Source organism: Epinephelus moara, chromosome 12 (genome assembly GCF_006386435.1).
Source record: "Epinephelus moara isolate mb chromosome 12, YSFRI_EMoa_1.0, whole genome shotgun sequence".
NCBI lineage: Eukaryota > Metazoa > Chordata > Actinopteri > Perciformes > Serranidae > Epinephelus > Epinephelus moara.
This window is the reverse complement of record NC_065517.1, coordinates 30993458-31004763: the sequence shown is the minus strand read 5'-3', so window position 1 is coordinate 31004763 and position 11306 is coordinate 30993458.

Sequence of the window (11306 nt, the reverse complement as noted above, 5' to 3'; positions counted from 1 at the left end):
TATTTGTCAAAATCACTAGACCACTGAAAACAAACTAACAAATAAATCAGTCAGTCAGTAAATAAATAATCATAAAGTTAACTGAAAATAAACAGTAATTGCCAGGTTGGGTCTGCAGTGACTCATGACCTTAGTATCTCTAAAAACCTTAGCTATGTCCCTAATTTATAGTATATTTGTCTTGGGGGGGGCAGTGCTAATGTCGTTGACGAAAACTATGACGAAAATATTTCGTCAGCGACCCTTTTTCCCTGACAAAAACATGACGATGACAAGCTAAAAATAGATCTTGGTAATAAAATCCAAGACGAAATCTATCCTTTATTGTCGTTGACGAGATGTGACGAAAACGTTCGTGGTCGACTGTTGGGCTTTGAGAGCCGAGAACAGCTGTGCTTGTAATTATCTTAAAATGCTGCATGAGCCGCAACAGGCTGGTAAACTCCAGTAAATAGCCTGTGCTGGATCTTTCGCTAGCCAGCAAAAACACCCATACCAGGGCAGCATTAGCTGTTGGTGCAAGTTGTGAGCTGTAATTCAGCAGGAAATAATCAGCTGTGTGTGTCTGACTGTGGATGGTGGAGCTGTTGAGTGGGTTTATGGAGTTTGTTATAGACTTGCATCGTTTACAATTTTTTGGGCCAATACCGATTTCCGATTTGCAGAGTTTTTCGATGGCCGATTCCGATTTTGGCCGATTTCATTTTTTTTTCAAACCACTTTACAGCAAGATATTGCTTTCCTTTATTAGAACATTTTCACCAAGATACAACCAGCTTTTCAATAATCATCTCAAACAAACAAACAAACAAACAAAAACAGTGACACAGGTTAAGAAACATTTTCTTTTTTGCTCAAATATTACTTCAGGCACAGTATTAAAATAAATAAGTAAAAAAGGCATACATAAATAAAAACATAGATAAATAAAATAATATTTCTTGGTGTAGAGCATTTGTGGGCAATTTCACGCAATTTCACGGCCGATCACGTGAAAACCAGCCCGATTCCGAGCACTGCCGATTAATCGGTGCAAGTCTAGTTTGTTAGTTGCAGCGATGGCTGTTTGCAGTTAGCTTTTTAGCCGCTGAATGGCAGCGGAGCAAGCAGACATCGGCCGCCAGACTTCACAGCTCCACTCAGATGCGGACTCAACAAGGTTTATGGTTTGATGCTGTCTAACAGGCAGGTAGGAGGCTCAGTTATCTGTGAGTGTAGCTCTGCTGTATGTTTACAGTCTGAACTCAGATCAGTTTTCTCTGACAGATATGAAAGTTTAGTTTTAATCACCAACTCTGTGAAACACAAGTTTAAAACTCAAGACTGACATGCTGCAGATTAAGAGGGAATTTAATGGGGGCTTTAATGAAGTTATTTTTCTGCTTCTTAAAAGTGAGTTTCATAAGTCAGAGTTCAGAATGAACCTGGGTACAAATCCTGGTTGTGTCACATTAGTTATTTGTGCTGTCAAAGTTTTTGAGAGCATAAATAGAGAGATGTTGAGCTTTTCAAATGGTGAGCACTCAGTGTGTGCTTGTAAATCGCCCCTTAAGCCTGTCAAACACTGCTGGAGAAATGCAAGTTTCTAAGTGTGTAGAAAATATTTGTGGTTGTAGAAAAAAATTGACTAGATTAAGTTTTTATACAACCTGTCACCTTGATTCTGATTTCTGACACAGGAATCAGAATCACTGAATGAATTTAAAGATAAAAAAAAAAACATATAGAAAACATAATGATCAAAAGTAATGACTAAAACATTTCGGATTTTCGTCAGCTAAGGTAGACTAAAACTATGAAGGATAAATATGACTAAAATGTGACTAAAACTAATAAACATTAGAGTGAGACTAAATCCAAAATAGCTGTCAATGGTGAGAGCTTGTGATAACTATAGGAGACAAGATGTCATATTTTCCTGAATAATGAAGTAAACAAACCCAACAGTTTGAAGCATTTGCCATTTTAATTCCATATTCACACTCCCTGATTGTTGCTGAGTTGTGCAGCCGTTACCTCACAGTTAGGAGGTGAGGAATCCCTGACTGAGGCAATATGTTGTTTCTTCCTACACGTTCCTTACAACCATGAGGGTTCTGTAGATAGAGGCAGCAACACGGCCAAACTTCTCTTGACTGTTTTTTTTTTTCTGTTTCTGACTGCTCTGCTGTCCTTTAACTACGGGCTTCAGTGGATGGAGTGATGCTGGCTCCCTGTTAGAGAGCTACAGAGAGGGAGCACAGAGAATTGGGACTGATTGCATTTCAAACACAGCGAAATCACAGCTGAGCACTGACCAAGTCTGGCCCCGGGGACTCACAGCTCAGGCAGACAGAGAGAAGGACGGGCGGGGTTGAAGAGGCTACTGACGGAGGGGAAAAATGTTTGTGCTGCCAAAGCGGACCATTGTCTGGCCCTGTTTTGTTTTTAATTATAACTGGCTGCTGCTCGCGATGTATTTGTTTTTGTGTAAAAGAAGAGCAGTGAGGAAAGACCGAGGGGAGTGTTTACTCGAGCGCATCTGTGATCATATATAAAATAAGGTACGTCAGCTTCTATGTGTGACTTTAAAAAAAAAAACCAATATGAGTGTTTCCCATCACTTAAATTGGCTGAGACAGATTCAGCCGACATGCATCAAAATATCGAATCTCACCATCAGCGTCCCTCTCTGCCTCGCTCTTCTCCTCCTCCTCCGTTCACCCCATCCAATGTGCTGTCAGTACACAAGCACAAACTCAATCTGCTTCTAATGATTGCTTTATTGACGAGGCGAGGGTCTATTCACTCACGCAGGCCTGCAACAACTACAGGCCAAATCAGTTGAAGAGAGGGGAGAAGAGATGCTGAGAGAGCCGGAGATGGAGAGGATCTGAGCTATATTTACCCTCCACTAAATAATACTCTGGACCAAATAGTGGTGAACTTGGCGGAGTTTCAGTTCCAAGTATTTGTGGCCAAAGTACAGAAAAAATACATCTATTTAAATACTTTATACTGTGTGGATCTTGATCTACAGTGATCAATCATGAGTGATGCAAAATAAACATTATTTATGTAGCTACTTGTATAGATGAATCCGGAGATGTACCCAAAGAAAACAAGTCGCCATTACTGCAGTGACATCTCACTATAATACGTTTAAATACAAGCTGTTGTAAGAAGTGTGCAGTTCCCTACTTTTACCCGCTGTTTCCTATGTCATGTTACTTTGGACAACTTCTGGACAAGCAGAAGTGACACACTTCAACTTTGATTAAAAAAAGACTGTGAAACAAGTGACGTCGGTTAACACTGCTTAGCTAACGTGGCTAATGTTAGTAGGCTAACGTTACTGTCTAGGACAGTGGTTTTCAAACTTCTTGTGCCCAAGGTTCCCACACCTGTGTTTATATCTGTGAACAATAGCTTCTATAACATGTGTTATCACTCTTATCACGACATAAGACAATAAAAATAATAAAAAATAAGGCCGGGAGCTTCTCTTTTCTTTCGGTGGTAGGTCGTCTTTGCTCGTGCTTTGTTGTAATTTGCGCCGAACAAGATCCATTGTCCCACTCTGTTATCATCCCTTACACTGGCTGCCAATCAGGGCTTTTGATATGTCACACACTTGTAATTCCAACACGCAAACGGCGACAAATGGTTCCCTGTCAATGTTTTTTTAATTTAATTAAATTAGATAAGATTGAATTAAATTTTTTAAGGTAGAGTTTGCCTCTCTATTAGCAAATTAATATTAGGAAATTAATAATAAATAATCGTTCATAACTTTCAGAACTGGAAGTTCGCCGGTCCAACTCCCCATCCAGACCAAATATGGAGTGTGGACCAGTAGCTAAAGAGGTGCCAGTTTGCCTCCTGGGCACTGCTGCCCTTGAGCAAGGCATCAAACCCCAACTGCTCAGGGCATCCATCCATGGGCAGCCCCCCTCATTCTGGCATCTCTCCATTTAAAGCATGTATAGGTCCTGTTTGTGCATGCGTGTATTTCAGGCCTGTTCTTCTGCATATTTTCAGTTAATTAAGATTAATTGTAACATTTTGGTCGTTGTCCTAAAAGTCTTGTTCAGCTTCTGATTGTGCTAAAAGACCCTCTAAGGATTTGGGTGTACAGTTTTTCCAATAAGTAAATTTTGTTTTAATGGTTTCAACAAAATTTAGCATTAGCATCAGTGTTATCACAGTTAGCCATAGCTGTAAATCTAACTAGGCTAGCAGCTAGCATCAGGGTTAGCTCCACCCTGGCTCCATAAATCCAAGATGGTGACGGCCAAAATGCCACAATCAGTGCTTCAAAACAGGACTCCACAAACCAATGGGTGATGTCATCATGGCTACGTCCATTACATTATACGACCAAAATGCCAAACTCTTCAAAACAGGAGTCCACAAACCAATGAGTGACAATGAGTTGCGTTGTTGTTGTTGTACAGTTCTATGGTGTTAACTGGTGACTCTCAGCCAAATGCTGTAGTAGTGGTGCGTCACCAATATGTTCGTTAAACCAACGAACATATTAACTATAGCAGACGGCTATGTTTAATTGGAGTTTTAACCATGGAAAACCTAACTGCCAGGTAATAATTTCTACATTTTATTCCAAAGTTTGTCATTAGCTAAGATAATTTAGAAAATTTACAACCTTTGAGTCTGTCACTGTCAGCAGGCAGCAGCAAATACTAGAGCCATACTAGAGTTGCGGATCTATGAGCAACGGTTGGCCGGGTGGTTGATCACTTAGGTCCAGACTGGCCTTTTATCTGGTACCGTCATTACGTCAAAATTTAATTGTCCGATACTTTGGGTCAAAGAACTAAGCACCAGCTTTGAGCCGCTCTAGACTCTGACTTTTGTTCATATTATCTTTAGCGCCGTATCTGGGACAAGCTTTGATTTTAATATTTGGTAAACCGTCACACTCAGCGCACACATCCGTCATTAGAGCAGATAATTACTCAGACCTCACTCAGATATTAAGATGTTTCTCTGCGAGCGGTGCACAGTGCATTTTATTTCTTCATGACATCTTTATTTTCCTGATGGAATCCCCTGAGATAATTCCTGAGCTTGGACCATTTCTCATGAGGATTTAAATCTTTTTTTTTTTTTTTTTTATTTCTCTCCTCGTCTAAACTTTCAGTGTCAGCCCGCAGTGATTATCATATCTAAGAATAATTCTTGACAGCCGGCCTCAGCAGCCGTAACAAGATTAAATCTCCATGAGATGCTGGTTAAATTGAGCTCAAAAACAAAGCGAAGCTACCGTTGCCCACCCACTTGGATTACACTTAAGTACTGTGTCTCCTAACAGGCATAGCAGAATCTTGTAAGATCTCTGCATACATACACGCTGTCAGGGAAGTTATTGCTTCGTTTCTCTTGAGGCGCACTCGCCGTAGATACGACATGACAGACGTGAGGTCTTAGAACTTTGTTATTCAGCGCTGCTTTAACCTGATGAGGGATAAATTTGTGTTTGATTTGTCTTTTGCGTTGACCGTTCCCTTAGCAAATGTCTTCTCGCCTTCCTCTAGAATTTAAGTCTAAATCACAAGTTACATTCGTCCAAAAGACTTTTATTTTGACACTGAGTATACATGAATATTGCATAACTGCGACACTACTATAAACATTGATTATTTATTCATGAATGTCTCCTGAAACATGCCTTGAACCTTTTAAGAAAGTGCTAAGCAAACTCATTTCAAAGACAGTGATTCAATCTTTCATTTCAAAGGGGACTGGTAATCCCAACACTGGAAACTGAAGTGAAGCTCAGACACACACACACACACACAAAAAAAAACTCAAACAATCTGATCTCTGTATCTCTGAGAGCCGCAAAGATCAGACGGAAGCACACGCTCGGCCTCGCAGATGAAAACGGTGGGGGAGAAATAAAAGCATTTTTTATTTATCACTTCTGTGTATCTGTAAGATAAATGAGCAGCGTTTCACTTCTACCGTGGAGGAAAAAAAAAAAAAACGCCTGGCTCCTCACGTCACGCAGAGAACTTTCTGAATTAATGAAATGTGTTAGAGAAGTTCTTTATTAACATCTGTTTGTTGCAGCTGGGGGACGATCTGCAATGCAGTGAATTAAAAACACATTTTTTTGTGTTGTTTTCTGCAGCAAGTGAAGTGGTAAAGGTCAACACGCAGATATAATCAACAAACTAGTTTGTCAGGGATCAAGAGATGCGATTGTTGCGGGAGATGTTTCAACCAGTCTGTGCCCACATTGTGTATTCACCCCTCAGCTTGCACATTTGAATAATGACTAAGCATCAGGAAAAAAAGGCTTTGAGTGAAATCACTTGCTATCATTTCTCTGCACCATTCTCCTGCAGATGCCTCTCTAAACGCGTCCCTATGTCCTCGCCGCGCCGTATAGAAGCCGGGAAAAGTCCTTTTCAACAGAAAAATGGAGCCAAGAGACTACACATTGTTTCTTTACATCTAAAAAGAAGACATCAAAGTGTGTGTGTGACAGAGAGAGTGTGAATGTGTCACTGCTGTAGAGCATCACTGAGGCTGGAGAATGAAGTTGCTGACTGCTGCTGGAACAGGCCTTGTAAATCTGCTTTTATTCCCCTCCTCCACCCCCTCTTCCTCTTTGTCTCATCTTCAGATGCATTCCAAGAGAGGATCACTGATTGGGTGTGTGTATGTGTGTGTGTATCATTACGCCGTATACATGTGCTAATGTGGGTTGGGGAAATAGGTGTGTTTTTGCCTGCGAGTCAACATCTGTGCACGGCGTTCAGCTCCGGCGGATAAAGCCCCTCGTACATGCTGTTGTCTGTACGTGTTTGCGTGGGTATTTTTGGTGATTTGTAAAAGCAAGAGGATCACAGATTCCTTCTCAAAAGCTTCCCTCCCTCTTTTCCCTTTTTGCAGTCTCATTTTGACGCCGAGTGCCAGCGCTGCCAACAGATCCTCTTTGTACTGTATGTCTTTGTGTAGAAACCCACACCCTGCGTGTGCCCATTACACTGCAACTTCAATCTGCTGCGTGTAACACATTTGTCCAAATTCAATAAATAAGGACACCCTGTGTTTGGCTGGGGCTTGCAGTGATCACCCATGGCTGAGACTCATTGAAATAACTTTGATACAAATGGGAAAAGCTAAGCAGTAATTACAGTAGGTATATGTTTGGGAGAGTTCACAGAGACGTTAAAAGTGATCAAAAGGTGCTCACAGCCCTGGGGTAAAGGGAAAAAAACAACAACATAAAGTGTATTCATATGGTTATATTGTCCGAGTCCACTGGAGAGACGAACACTTTTCTTCTGAAAGAGATGCTGTCATTTTGAATTTTGATAACTGTGTTGGAGAGCTCAGTGCAACACCTCAGTCCACATCCTCCCATAGGTGTTCAAGATCTATAAATGTCTGGACCAGGGGTCAAATCATTTTCACACTCATCAAACCAGGCGGTGACCCCCCGTGCAGAAGGATCTGCATTCATTTATTCCATTTTGTCCCCTTTAATTTGCCACCCTTTGACTCGTAGGTAGTCAAGGAGACCATTACATATGAGCAGCAGGCACATAAAGCATGAAGAACTGCGAGGATAACTTGACCAGAGCAACTGACAGGAACTGAGTGTTTCTGACGTATTCGTCTGGGCTTCTCTGCATACTGTGTGTTCAATTAATGTTTCCATATTAATGTGTAAAATGTTTGAGATGGATGAGTTGAATGAAGAGAGATGGGCTGAAAACCCCAATGCATCTATCTCCAGCGTTAGACAATGAGCTGAGTGTCTGAAGCTGATTCATGTCTGCATTAGAACATAATCCTAACGAATTATAAAATAGTTTCATTGCTCTAATGCAGTGTTTCTCAGATGACGGTACAGGTACTTTAGAGTACTGCAAGGGATGTATGAGATTTTTTTTAATGTAAATTTAATAAATATCAGTCGTGGATGAATCCTAAAATAATTATACTTTAATAAGTTTAATAAAAAAGTGTAATAGTAAGTTTGATAAACTATATTCTATGGTAAATACTCCTATTTTCAATGCAGACATTTACTGCCATAAACTGTCAACTGCTGCAAGAAACCCAGTCATGTTTATGTTTATTCATTGTGACCAGAAAGCCAGTTTCGATTTTGAATGACAGGCATAAATTTAAGAAATGCAGTCCCTCCAGGATGTTCTGCGTGATCTTGATATTTTGTCCAATCGCTGCAACCGTGCTGCAATTTTGACTATTTCGAATGGGTAAATTGTCATTTCATTGTGGAACTGCGTGCAGCGTATTGATTTGCTTGGTCCCCGCTCTCTCTGCTGAGGCACCAGAGTCACACACATACACACAGTGACGGGGCTAACTGTTAGCATCACAAAGCTAACGTTACCCAGCAGTTATCAACAGGTTTAACGACGGAGTCGAGCTGTTTCAGTGTCGGTGTGAAGAATAGGGATGAGATTTCTTTGTGATGTGTTAGCTCATGCTAATCTGGCAGAGAGAAAGGCATCTAACAGCTGATCGTCGGCGATCTGCTTTTCCAGATCATAATAATTAGCCCTGAATTCATGACAGCTAATTTTGCAATTTTCACTTGCCCCCAAAATTTCACTGAAAAAGACGCCTATAATCATCTCACATGCGCTGAGATTATTTTTAGAAAAGCTGCCATGAAATCAGAGCACAACAGTCACAAAAGCAGCCTGCTAAATCCTAGAGGGACTGAAAATGGATTTGTGAGTAAAATGTGGCAGAAAAACAGCTGAAACTCAGGGCCTGTTTATACGGTTCCGTATATTTCTGAAAATTATTTATCTTTGCGTTTGCACCTATCATTTACACGTAACCGGCATTTTCTCGACAAAAGACGAGAAAAACGGCTTCCGCAGTGAAAGTTTTTAAAAATATCCGTCTCTGTGGAGACGTGTAAACATGATAGACAGAGATTTCGGAAAACGATGACGTTGCAACCCAGTTCGTGCATGCCCATTAGACGCCCGGGAACCACAACAACAATGGCGGATATATGCTGGGTTGTTTACGTTTTGTTAGCACTTTTGGGACTACTTACGAGCTTACAAATGAACTTAGCACTGCTGCATCAACATCTCCGCTACATCGCCAAACAAAGACGTCTGCTGTGCCCAATATTAAGTGCATAGCAGCTAACTATGCTACATAAGGTTAAAATGTAGTTTATCATTGTTTTTATCACTAGCGCCAAGAGGAAAACAAATCACTGTGCATACCCAGAATGTTCTTCTATGGTGTTTGACATATGGTGTATCGCCACCTACTGGCCTGGCATGCTAACTGCAGCAAAAAGCTACTGTTTTTGAGTTTTCGTGTATCGTTTTCACAACTGATCGTGTAAACCCGGTATTTTTTTTATATGTGATAAATAAAAATCAGTTTTTTTGTATCAGTATCCGTGTAAACAAGGCCTCGGAGAAAGAAACAATAAAATCCAATCAGTCGGCAACCTTCACGAGCAAAAGAGACTTTTTGACTGAAAACAGTTCTAAAAAATCTATCCGGAGCTGCAAAACATATTGAGCTTTATAATGAAGATAACACAGCCCATTAAATCTAAATTAGCCTGTCAGCATTACAAATAGGTCTAAATGAGCATTCATGAATATGTTTTACCACCAGGTGGCACTGCAGTGGGCTATTTGTAATTATTAGGAACTTTAACTTGGCAGAGATGGCGGTGAAAAGAAACAAATCTTTTCATGTGCAAGTTTTTTTCCAAAACTTTTATTTTTTTTGGAAGTCATGGTGACTCAAGACTATTGTAGACTGCTACTGACATTTGGCAAAATATAGGCTGAAGATGACTGCTGACTGACTGTTTAAGATTCAGCGCTCCGATCAGTGCCCTTTGGGGCGTCGGTGGCTTAGTGGATAGAGCAGGCACCCCATGCACGAGGCTGTTGCCGCAGCGGCCCGGGTTCAACTCCAGCCTGTCCTATCGATTAAAGGCAACATGCCCCAAAAATATCTTGTTCTTCTTCTTCTCCCTCAGAGCAGCAACCCTCCTGTCACCTGGAGCAATTCTGCAGAAAAATATACAAGTCAAACGTTCCTGCATTGGATATTCCCTGTGAGTGAATTATGTAGGGACTGTTTCTTTACAAAAAGGACTTTTGGGGTATGCAGAGGGGACACTGTTACTGGAGAGACATGTTGTTTTATATTATATATGTGCTCCACTCATATCCGTTGTATTGGGGTAGCAGCAGAAATCTCAAAATCTCAAAACAATACATTAATGACTATTTTCCTGCCTGACTTTATCTTATGTTGAAGACTCCTTCCTCTCTCCTGTCTTGGCATGTCATACATGTAAAACGAGGGATTTTTAATGGTTATCCATTTGTCAGGTTTTATTCTGGATGTATAGTCGACTGGTGAAGATTTGGCGAACATTTGTCAACTTGTCTTTTGTCACCGTCGAGGCAAAGTGGTCAGTCAGTTTTGATTTATTAAGCCCTCTCTTTCTCGTCTGACAGTATGATTGTTTAAGAGTGGGCTTTATCAATGTGGAGAGGTTCGAACATCTTGTCTGTATATGTGTGTGACAGCTGGCTAACTAACGCTCAGTGAGAGCTACATGACCACTGTTTATGTCTTTATATTTACAGTTTGACTGGTCTCTTCATCATGATGGATGGGCCGATACAGCGGCAGAGTCGACATGCCTTTATTACATTGTTACACTGAATGCATTTTTAGATTGTGACAAGTCAACCCCTCGGCTTTTGTGTGCTGTGTGTGCGTCAGAGGGAAGGAGAGGGAATATGGGGTTCGGTTTAGGTTCAGCCGAGCTTGGGTTCATACAAATTGGGGGAGGTTGGCCTAGAGCTGAAATTTCGGGCCTGAGCTGGACTCTCACGGGGGTACATGAAGACTAATGAGGTGCCAGAGGTATGTTGGTTGTGCACTGGCTGTTAAGGATTGTAAGAGTAGGAATGTGATTGCGTTGCAGCTGGGTTGCCAGATATGAGTGTGTATGTGTACGCTGTATGTTACAGTGCTGCATTAACCATCCCATTCCCACCTATTTGTTTGATGTGGCTTATCGGATCGACTGTGCTGCAGCACTGCTGAGAGGTTGACTTTGTTCAGCGGGAATGACAGCACGCATTTATCACAAGTCTCCGCAAATTAGCATGCTAGCACGTGCCGAGCAGCTAGCAGTTGCTCCTGGGGCACCTGAGTTGTTATTGTGCATTGAGTGAAGGCATTATCACTGCCCTGACTTGGCACTCTGACACAGGTTAGGGCTAATCATCCCCTGCGGGAGAATCAATAGC